The 10,387-nt window shown below is 33.6% G+C and overlaps 1 protein-coding gene and 1 pseudogene across 7 annotated transcripts in view; both read right to left on the bottom strand.

The window, feature by feature from the left end:
- Window positions 1-10,387, bottom strand: part of IFNE (interferon epsilon) — a 72,943-nt gene that overhangs the window by 9,856 nt on the left and 52,700 nt on the right. For 2 of the 7 annotated variants that reach the window (XR_003045276.1, XM_006908355.3), the window contains one exon: window positions 9,757-10,008. The exons of 3 other annotated variants lie outside the window; for them this stretch is intronic. The gene's annotated coding sequence lies outside the window, so the exon portion shown is untranslated. Of the gene's footprint in view, window positions 1-9,756; window positions 10,226-10,387 lie in introns of those variants that run through there. 2 more of the 7 variants (XR_003045275.1, XM_015586596.2) reach the window with 1 other exon arrangement.
- LOC112477009 lies at window positions 6,775-6,852 on the bottom strand (annotated as a pseudogene).

Below are 10,387 nucleotides of genomic sequence, written 5' to 3'. Positions count from 1 at the left end.
AGTAAGTATTACAGGAATTGATAGAGGGTCTTCTTTAAGAAGAAAAAACATGTATCAAAAACAGGAATAAAGAATGGTAATAACTGCATTCCTATCAACAACTACCTCAAATGGAAAAGAATTAAGTGCTCCAACCAAAGATAGAGTGGCTGTATGGATAAGAAAACAAGACTCCTACATATGTTGCCTATAAGAGACCCATTTCAGATTAAAAGACACATACAGAGTAAAAGGAAGGAGGTGGAAAAAATAGCCTTGATAGACCTAGAGGGTATTGTGCTGAATGAAGTCAGTCAGATAGAGAGACAAATATGATTTCACGTACATGCAGACTCTAAAGAACAAAATAAACAACAACAAAAAAATGGAAAAAAAATCATAGATACAGAGAATATTTTGAGGGCTACTAGATCTAAAGGGGGTTGGGGGGGATGGTGAAAAAGGGCAAAGAGATTAAGAAGTACAAATGGATAGTTACAAAATAGACATGGTGATAGTAGCATAGCATAAAAAAAATAGTTAACAATGTTGTAATAAACATGTAAGGGGGAAGAAGGGTACTAGATTTAGTGGGGTGATCACTTTGTGAGTTACTCCCTAATCGACAACTGAAACTAATATATTATTATATGCCAATTATAATTGAAAAAAAAAACCTCACTGAATTATATAATGTAAATACAAGCAACTAATTGTCTATTATATTTCAATAAAGCCGGGGAAAAAAAAACCACAACATGTATACATCACCCAAATTTAATTTTTAGAAAACATTGCTGGTCAAACTTAGAAGAAAATATCCTCAGGATGACAACACTGGATTGTAACGGGTATAAGGAAAGTGTTGACCATATTAATTGTATTGTAAGATGTTTGTCACAAGGGAATAATGCCTGTTATTACTGGGACAAATGGGAATTGAGGAGAAAAACTTTATCTATCTATCTATCTATTTAAAATTGTCCTAGAGAAAGGATGCTTAGATTCTTAGCAATTTCTCTGGTTTTTGTGGACAGAGTTGGTAAATGGTGTGGAGTCAGAACATCTAGGTTCCGAATGAGGCTATGACCTGGAAGAAGTTATTAAATCTCTCTGTGGCTCCATTTTCTTCCCTATAAAATGAGGTTAATGAAAAAATCTACATCAGCCCGTTCTGTTAACAGATGCAAAGCTATGAGAAAATTGAGATTCAAAGACCCTAAAGGAATAGAACACATTTTAATACATTAATTTTTTAAGGTCTGGCCGGCAAAAAAAAAAATCATAAAATTTAAATTATATGAGGTTATAAAACCTTATAACTTATAATAGAGTATTAACATTTTCAATATAGAAAAAACTCAAGAAAGTTTAAGAATCCAATAAAATCTGAGCAAAAGAATATAAAGAGACTATTTATAGAAGCAGAAATAACTGAATGAATAATATACATATGCCAAATAATCAGCCTCCCTAGTGATCATGGGTTTCGCAAACAAATGAAATTTGTTTCAATTTGTTTCAAAAGTGAAAAAGCTGATCAAGAACAATAACAAGATTACTTGGTGATAGCAAGGTCATAGCCTCATTTGGAACCCAGATGTTCTGACTCCACACCATTTAGCAACTCTGTTCACAATTGCACAGAACTGGTAAAGTGTAAAAATTTCAAATATTACTGGAAATAGCTTAGTTACAGCTACCAAAAATTCTAAACCATAGACCCAGCAAATATAGGAGTAGGTGTCTATCTTACAGAAATACTAGAATAATACTCAGATTTGTTCATTGTGTAGCATCATCTATATGAAAGTTAACTGAAGTCAACTTAATGTGCTAATACAGGTGCATAGTTAAGTAAACTATGATTCTTTCTTATTCTATTGTGCAGCTACATTAAATTAAATGATGTAGATCAATACTCACCAGCATTCAAGGGTGTTTATGTAATTATGTTTTCTTCAGTGAAAAAGCAAGTTAAGGAATAAGAATGATCACAGTGTTAAAAATTGATATCTAATCAACCTTAAAGTTTAGGATATAAGGCTATCAAGGGTAGAAATGGGATCATTTGACTTCTGTTTTCTGAAACCTACATATCTCTTACTGTGTACTTTAAAAAATAGCTAAATGTTTAAAATTGATTTTAAAATATTGTTTCCAATATTTCTATAAGATTGAAGCAAGGGATGTTTATTGTAGCTCAGTATCCCATACACTTGCAACTGGAAAAAGAGCACTGTCTTTGTATCACCAGGAGGAAACATGGGGAAAAATGGTTCGCTGGACTCTCTAAAAGGCAGACGCAGAGCAGACAGCATTGTCACTTAAAACAGTAGTAGTCAGAATTTTCCACCAATACAGAAATAAAAAAATGCTTGTGAATATTTCTCAGTTGATAAAAACTTTAAGGTATTTTTATATACAAGTAATGTTTTGAATCTTGGAAGTCTATTTCTTCTTTAATGTAGGAGATTTCTTAGTAGTATGAATGAATAAAAAGCACATCTTGATTTTTTTTTTCTCCAGACTCTTCTAGGTCTTGGAGTTATGTTTTTGCTCCTCTTGGTAGTGATTTGTTTCCTTCATACAGAAAGAAACTTCTCTGATTTACTATCCTGCTCCAAAATTACCTTTACTGTGCCAGATTCTAAGAAATCCTCCATGAATCTCTATTTCAATCAGAAGGAACGTTCATGGATGAAAATAACATGGAGGGTCTGCTGGAATATGCCCGATGGAAGAGAGACATTGAACAAGGTCTTCTGGTACAGATGTAGCAAAAGTCTCCTCCTTGCAGCGAATAGAAACCTAAATCATAAACTAAATAGTCATAAATATATAAATTGGTATATATATACATATATATATCCATAAAACCATCACAATCAAGATAACAAAGATACCTGTCACCCTCAAAAGTTTCTTCATTCACCTTTGTAATCCCTTCTTCTGTCCCTCTCCAACCTCACCTCCCCATTCCCAGTCAGCCCTTTCTGTCCCTATAGACAAGTCTGTATTTCCTAGAATTTTGTTAATGGAAAAATACAGTATGAACTTTTTCTTCTTCCATTCAGCTTCAAAGTTTTAAGATTCATCCATATTTTATCATATTTCAATAGTTGATTCTTTTTATTGGTGAATAATATTCTATTTTATGGATCTATGATAATTTACCATTTCACTTGTTGATAGCTTTTTCCCCCAAGGCTTTGTAATACAAATAAAGCTGCTCTGAATACTTGTGCATAAATCTTTATGAGGACATATGCTTTCATTTCTCTTAAGTAAATATCTACGGGTGGAATGGCTAAATCATACTGAAAGAACACATTTTATATTTCAGGAAGCTGCCAAATCATTTTCCAAAGTAGTTGTACTATTTGACATTCCCACCAACATTGGAGGAGAGTTCCAGCTACACCACATTTCTTCCAGAAGTAGTTACAGATAATCTCTTTAATTTTAGTCATTCCCATAGACTGTAAGTGCTATTTAATTATGCTTTAAATTTTCATTTCTCTAATGATTAATGATGTTGAGTATCTTTTCATGTCTTTATCTTTTACGTCATCTTTGGCAAAGTGCCTGTATAAATCTGTCAAATCTATCCAAAAATATATTACAGGAAAAATTTAAAGAATTTAAAGAACTACCATCCATCAGTCTCAACTTTTTTTCCGAGTCGTGATGTGACTCACGTCATAGTCTAGACAAGAGGAACATCTTAACGTTTCTCCAACAAAAGATTAGTATTTCTCATCTGTTAATATAGATCATTCAATAGTAATTAGAACCTTCCTCCCTCAGCCTCCTTGTCCATACTCCCAAAGCTGTTGATTGGCCCTTGGCTGAAATTAATCCAAGAATGATAAAGCTCCACTATTATGGTAACAGGTTTGTGGACAAGGATCAATAAATAGCTGCACATGGTTTTATGGACAAGAGCTAGGAAAGAAGACTAGGTATAACATAACAGCAGTGCTTGAGTCATAGACCTGGGGGATCTCCCTGCTGTATATCAATACTGTTTTGATATTACTTATTTAAACTTATTCCTTTGGTTATGGGTACAAAAGAAAAATGAAAATACATTCATGCAAGCTGAAGTTTAGGGAGCACCATTAAATAGCACATGTGTTTATAGCCACATTCACCCTAAGTGGGAAAATGCTTAGTATAAGTGAACATCCTGCAGAGAGAATGGCTAGATGCCACTTGACTGTTCAGATGTCAACAAATAACCTTGGTTGAAACATGTGGGTTAGCTGGTCGAAAAGCCATTCTGTATCATTCATACATGGGTGCCTGTATATGTGTGTGTGGGTTCACGTGTATTTGCCTTTGTGTGTGTGTGTGTGTGTGTGTGTGTGTGTGTGTGCTACAGCAGCAAAAATCCTGTGCCTACAAAGAAATAGTGTATAAGAAGCGCTTAGACTATTAAGACTTCATCAGCTTTACTTATATCTGGATTCTCATCTTTTCTGCCTTTGAATAAAGTTACTCTCTATGGTCTGAAATCAGTGGTAATATATGGCTATGTGTAAAGCCAGATAGGTGATTCAGTAATCAGGGGGATCATTTCATTATATAAATATCTAACCAATGTACTGTATACTTGAAACTAATAATAAAATAAAAGGCTAAAAAAAAAAAATTCATTACCAAGAAACACAAACTTAAATAAACAATAGATTATTCTTCCCAAAACAGAAATTCTGCTCAGAAAATGACATGGGAAGCTACTGTTGAACTCTATTGTTGATCGTGAATGCTTAAAATCAACTCGAGGTGTTGCAATTTTGAAAGTTTTTGAATGACATAATGGGCTAGATAATACAAATCCGAAATATAATGGGGTCAAAATATTTCTGCTCTAATTATTTGATACTGTATATACATCAAGTTTTCCATACTGTTGTATTTATTTTGGGCCTGTTTTCTTCTTCAGGAGACCGTTTCATAAAGAGTCAACCTTTAAAGCTATTTTTCTGGAATGTATCAAAACAGATTTCAATTTGAACCAGTAGAGGGCAGAATAATATTAGTTACTATAATGCATTTGTTCTGTGTGAACAGTAAGTAAATAACTAGGTATTCATATGTCCTAGTGCATTTGGTTAATTAACCTACTGCCATGTTACTTTCATTGTTAATGAACACAGCTAAGGCTTTTGTTTTTTAGCAGCATTCAGCCATTCAGATATGCTTCTCGGCAAAGAGACACCAGAGGACAAAGGTAAGTTATTAAAATCAGGATGTAAAAACTTCCAAAATTCCCTTAGAAAACAATTATATTGAATGGCGTGATGCAGTCACATTAGGTAGTAAATAACAATACAGAACTGGTAATTAGGCTGACATAAAAATTTTAAAGCTTACCTTTCCCCCTTTATTTTGCATTATTTTATTCTAGATTTCCATAAATACATTTGCTGTTTAATGACATTTGGAAAATCTTTGAACAAATTTTTTCTAAGCTATTTTCCTCAATGGATAATGCGATTAGTAACATGGGCTTTAGATCCAACTACTGAGAACAATTCAAAAATATCTTTGCATCAGTATTTAACATAAGAAAAAAAAACTGTAATTGCAAATATTTTTGTGATATTTATTAAAAAATAATATACATCATAACTTTTAAGACTCCAAATTAATGAGAAATAAATGAATGCATTTGAATAATATCAAGCCCTTTTTTTAAACAAGAGAAATTAAAAATTAGGTAAAAGGCAACAATGCTTATTTTCCCCTCTAGTTTTAATATTGTGTTGGGATAATAGACAGTTAAAAAGTTCTAGGACACACAAGAGAAATCAAAGTTATTATAATACGTAGATAATATGGTTTCTTAAGGGAAAAAGCAAGGCTCCCTTTGTGCCTTCTTAATGACCGCCCCCGCTCCCCATTAACCTAACCACTCTTATGTCCTCTACACCTATAGATTGGTTTTGCAAGTTTCTGAACAGCCTATAAATGAAAAAGACTCTTCAGGAACATTTTTAATCTAGCTTTTTCACTCAATGTTCTGTCTGTAAAATCATCCATATTGTTTCATGTATCAGCAGCTCATTATTTTCATTGTTATGAATATGTAGTTTGAATAGATCAAATATATGTCAATTCTTATATTAATGTATTTTTGCTTTGTTTCTTTGGCATGTGTGGGGGCTACTATGATTAAAGCTTCTGTGACTATACTTGGACATTTCTTTTGGTGGATACACACTGAGGAGTGAACTGGCTTTGTCACAGAGTGTATATTTACATGTTTATAGATACTGCTAAACACTTTTCAAAAGTTCAAAAAATTTACAGTCCCATTATCAATAATTGAATGTCAGTCATTTTAATTTTTTAATTTAATCTTTTTAGTTTTAGCCATTCTGGGGGTGTGGCGTGTCATTTTGGTTTTAATTTGAATCCCATGAATGGCAATGATGTTGAACACTTTATTTTAAGGTTTATTATTTGAATATTCTCTTTTATGAAATACTTGTTCAAATTTTTGAATGTTTTTAATTGGACGCTTTTGAATTGACATTGAAATAAATACTTTAAAAGATAAAGGTAAAGGAGGTCAAATATATGGTGACAAAAGAAAATTTAACTTTGAGTGGTGAACACACAATGCAATATACATATCATGTATTATTGAACCGTGTATTTGAAACCTATATAATTTTATTAACCAATGTCATCCCAGTAATTTAATAAAAAACATAATAAAGATGCAAGGAAAGCTACATATTCTCCTAAGGATAAATTAGAAGCTGTTACTAAAAAATGTCTTCTGTATTGAATAATATACCTACTAAGAATTCAATTCTAGTAACAAACTATAGAAATGATCCCTGAAAGTATAGTCTTAAGAATTCAATTCTAAATGCTCTCAAATTAACTGTTTTGATCAGATTGATAACCACTTTGTTCATCTGGCATGAACCCAAATGAATTTCTGTTATTTGAAATAACTAAATTTCTCCCTAGAGATCTATACCTTATATTGAAACTTAACTTGGAATAAATTTCACTAAAACAATGTGCACTTATCTCTCTTATGTAGGAAAAGTTATACAATTTTATACAATTTATGGGTCAAGGGACTCTTGCCTTTTTTTTTAACTCAAACTTTGCTGCACCCCTCCAAAGAGGAACACATGTCCACCTGCAGTGACAAAAACTTGATTGAACAGGTTTCCACACTTCTAAGAAGCTGGATTCTTCTTGCATTGAAGGTAAACCCAGGGGACTGTTTTCATGTTATGATCTCTTCCCTGCATACCTCTAAGTTGACTCTGGCTACTGAACACTCACAACATGTTGGTCATCTTCTGCTGTCCCATAATGTTTCAAGCATACAATCCAAGAAATGAGGAAAATTGCTATCAAGTCTTTACTGATAGCTGGTAGAAAAACTAATCCAGTGGTTACCCATTTTGGACAATAACAAGACAAGTGGTCTTTTAAACAGAACAATGGGAAAAGCATTACACTTAGTAATTGAGCTGTTTACACTATTTGCATGTATTGCTTTCATAATTTATCCAATATGTTAGATCCCATTGAAATCATTCAAATTGGTGCCAGTGGCTTCTATCTTAACTTAGCAGTTGAAAGCATAGCTAACAATCATCTGGCTGACAAGGACCAAAGGCCCATGAGGAAAAGATTTTGTACATGACCAGAATAATCAGAAGAAAGTTTCTCACCTGGACTTCAGTGCCACACATCATGTCCTTACTATACATTGTCCTTACAAGGATAAAAACCACCCTTTCATCAGAGAAAAATATTTTTTACTCCAAGTAGTTTATACAAATGGCTCATCAGAAGAGTGGAAAAACTGAAAGTCAAAAATTAAGCTCTTAGCAGACACATGTAGTAAACAAAACTTCCTCCTCTCCTGAGTCCCTCCTCACATGTACAATTGACTATGACCATATGGTACTGACACACCCTTTCTTTCTTTAAATGCTGCATTTTAAATTTCTTCATTCACTCAATATTTAGATTGTCCCTGTTATGTGTTGAAGAATGTGCTAGTTAAAGAGTTAAGAAGCCATTTCCCCACCATGAAGTAGGTCATGTTCTAGTTGGAAAAAAGAGAAGTAATCCATTACAGTACAATGTGTTTTGTGAGATAAGAGGTAAATAGATTCAGACAAATCATACTATATAGGGTTTCTGTGAAGAGAAAACTTTTAAATGAGTTATAAATAGCAAGAATGATATATTAACACATATTAAGAAGAGAATATGTACTTGGCCAAGGATAGCATGTACATGTGGGTTTTCTATGGCCCTAAATGAAAGGTCTGTATACTATACTATTGGAGGTCAGATGCCAAGAAAGCAGACTCTGAGGTAAAAATTACAATGCCAAGAGTTTACTCGGGAGTGCTATGGGATCAACATTTGAGGGAAGAGAAAGCAGGAAGACTGAGTAGAGGGGAAGCTGAGCTGCAGTGCAGTTAGGAAGTGACCTTGGCCAATTTACATGGGGGCCTCTGTATCTGGGATGACCCTTCAGAGGTGGAATGAGGAGTCTTAGCCTTTATACCTCCATACCCATCAGTCACTGGATCCCAGTAAGGGAGAGAAAACTTGGGCTAAATGATTCATTTCAGCAATTCCAAGAATGACCCTATAATCTCTTTATTTACCAAATACCTATACGTTTCAGTAGAGGGGGATGACTGATTAGTTGGCCATCTTTCACCTTGGAATCCTCTATCTTTCAGAGGTTTAGTTTGTGTCCACAACATAGTCCAATCAGTTACTCCCATAGATGCAGTTTTGATTTCAGTTAACCAGGGACATGAGGACCAGAAACCCTTACAAAAAAAATTGGTTTGGATGATTTTCCTTAAAAGGCAGTTATTGATATGGGGTGAACCTGGGATATGAGTCTCTACATACAGCTCCTTTAAGAAGGAAAAAGACAATCAAATCTGCTGCTGTGAAAAGGTAGCGAAAGAAAGAAATCATCTTTACCAACTCTCTCCTAAGGTGCTTACTTCCCTCATTGTGAGAAAATATGAGATCAATAAGCTCAAGGAGACCATACCTTCATCTGTTAAAAGTCTACTAAAGCTCGTAATAAATAAGGGTTTGGTTTATAATGTCTAGTCAAAGACCGGAAGCATCAGCATCATCTAGAAATTGTTAGAAATACAAATAGTCAAGCCCCAAGACAAACCTGTTGGATCAGAAACACTGGGGGTGAAGCCATTCCAACTGTGTTTTCACAAGCCCTCCAGATGCTTCTGATGCATGCTAGATGTGGGGCTTAATTTACTGCAGGTGATAAGCATTCTAAACCAAATCTCTACAAGAGGCCATATTTGTTCTCTTTTTAAATTTCAAAAAATAAAATAATTTTACCTTTTTTCTGGTTCTAATATGAATTCATATTCATAGAGGAAATATTTAATCCAAAAAGTGTTAAGAGATGGAAAGTCTATCACTCATATAGTACTACTGTAAACATTTTCATGCATTTCTTTTCAGATATTTTTCATGCATGTTTTATTTGTAGAAAATGATACTATATTTTGTAACCTGTTTGTTGATTTAATAATTTATCCTAGTACACGTAGCTGTAAATAAGGATAACTCAGATGACCCAGACTGTGAGTACAAATGAACTTATCCTTACTCTGAACCCATCTAAGCACTGCTAGCAGGGATTCTAGTCTTTTATAGTATTTCTCTTTCTCAATATCTCCAAGTTTAGAACTCTGGTTTTAAAGTTTTAAAAAGGCACATATATTTAAAAGCAAGCAATTTTTATTTTGTATTAAGCAGTTAAGATAATTATATAAGCAGGATGTCAACTTGATAAAAGTTTGAAGATACATTAGCATGTAAGGTATTGGTTTTAGATTTAATTATGAGTATTATCTCCTATAAGTTTCCACGTGGCACCTCCTCCATTCCGTTCTCCTCAGTTCTTAGGGAAAAAAAATGTCCAGGTAGAGAAAATGTCCTTTATTTAATTCAAGACTGCAGACGGTATGTGAACTTGAACGAGAAAAGATGGGAGATAATTATTATTATTAGTGTTATCATTAGTTTGCAATGCTATTGTATGATGTTCAGGATTGTGCTGTCTTGAAGGCAGTGCTGGCTTTTGAGTCAGGCAGATTTGGGAGAGAATCTGCTCTGGCATTTGTTAGCTTAGCTCTGTGGCTTGCTGTGTTATTTTGAACAAGTTACTTAATCTTTAAAGTCTTCTCACCTGAGAAAAGAAGATAACAATGAAACTGCCTTGCAATGTTAAGTCGATTACTGAATAACATGTTAAATGAATTATTTGATTCTATAAATTTCCTGGGTTAAAGAAAATGAAAAGTCTACAGACCATGAGAAGCAAATGACCTGTATTTGTAGTTGAGTGTTA

The sequence above is a fragment of the Pteropus alecto genome, unplaced genomic scaffold, assembly GCF_000325575.1.
Source record: "Pteropus alecto unplaced genomic scaffold, ASM32557v1 scaffold222, whole genome shotgun sequence".
NCBI classification, from domain to species: domain Eukaryota; kingdom Metazoa; phylum Chordata; class Mammalia; order Chiroptera; family Pteropodidae; genus Pteropus; species Pteropus alecto.
Note: the sequence above shows the minus strand (reverse complement) of the source record. Positions and strands in the feature narration are given on the sequence as shown.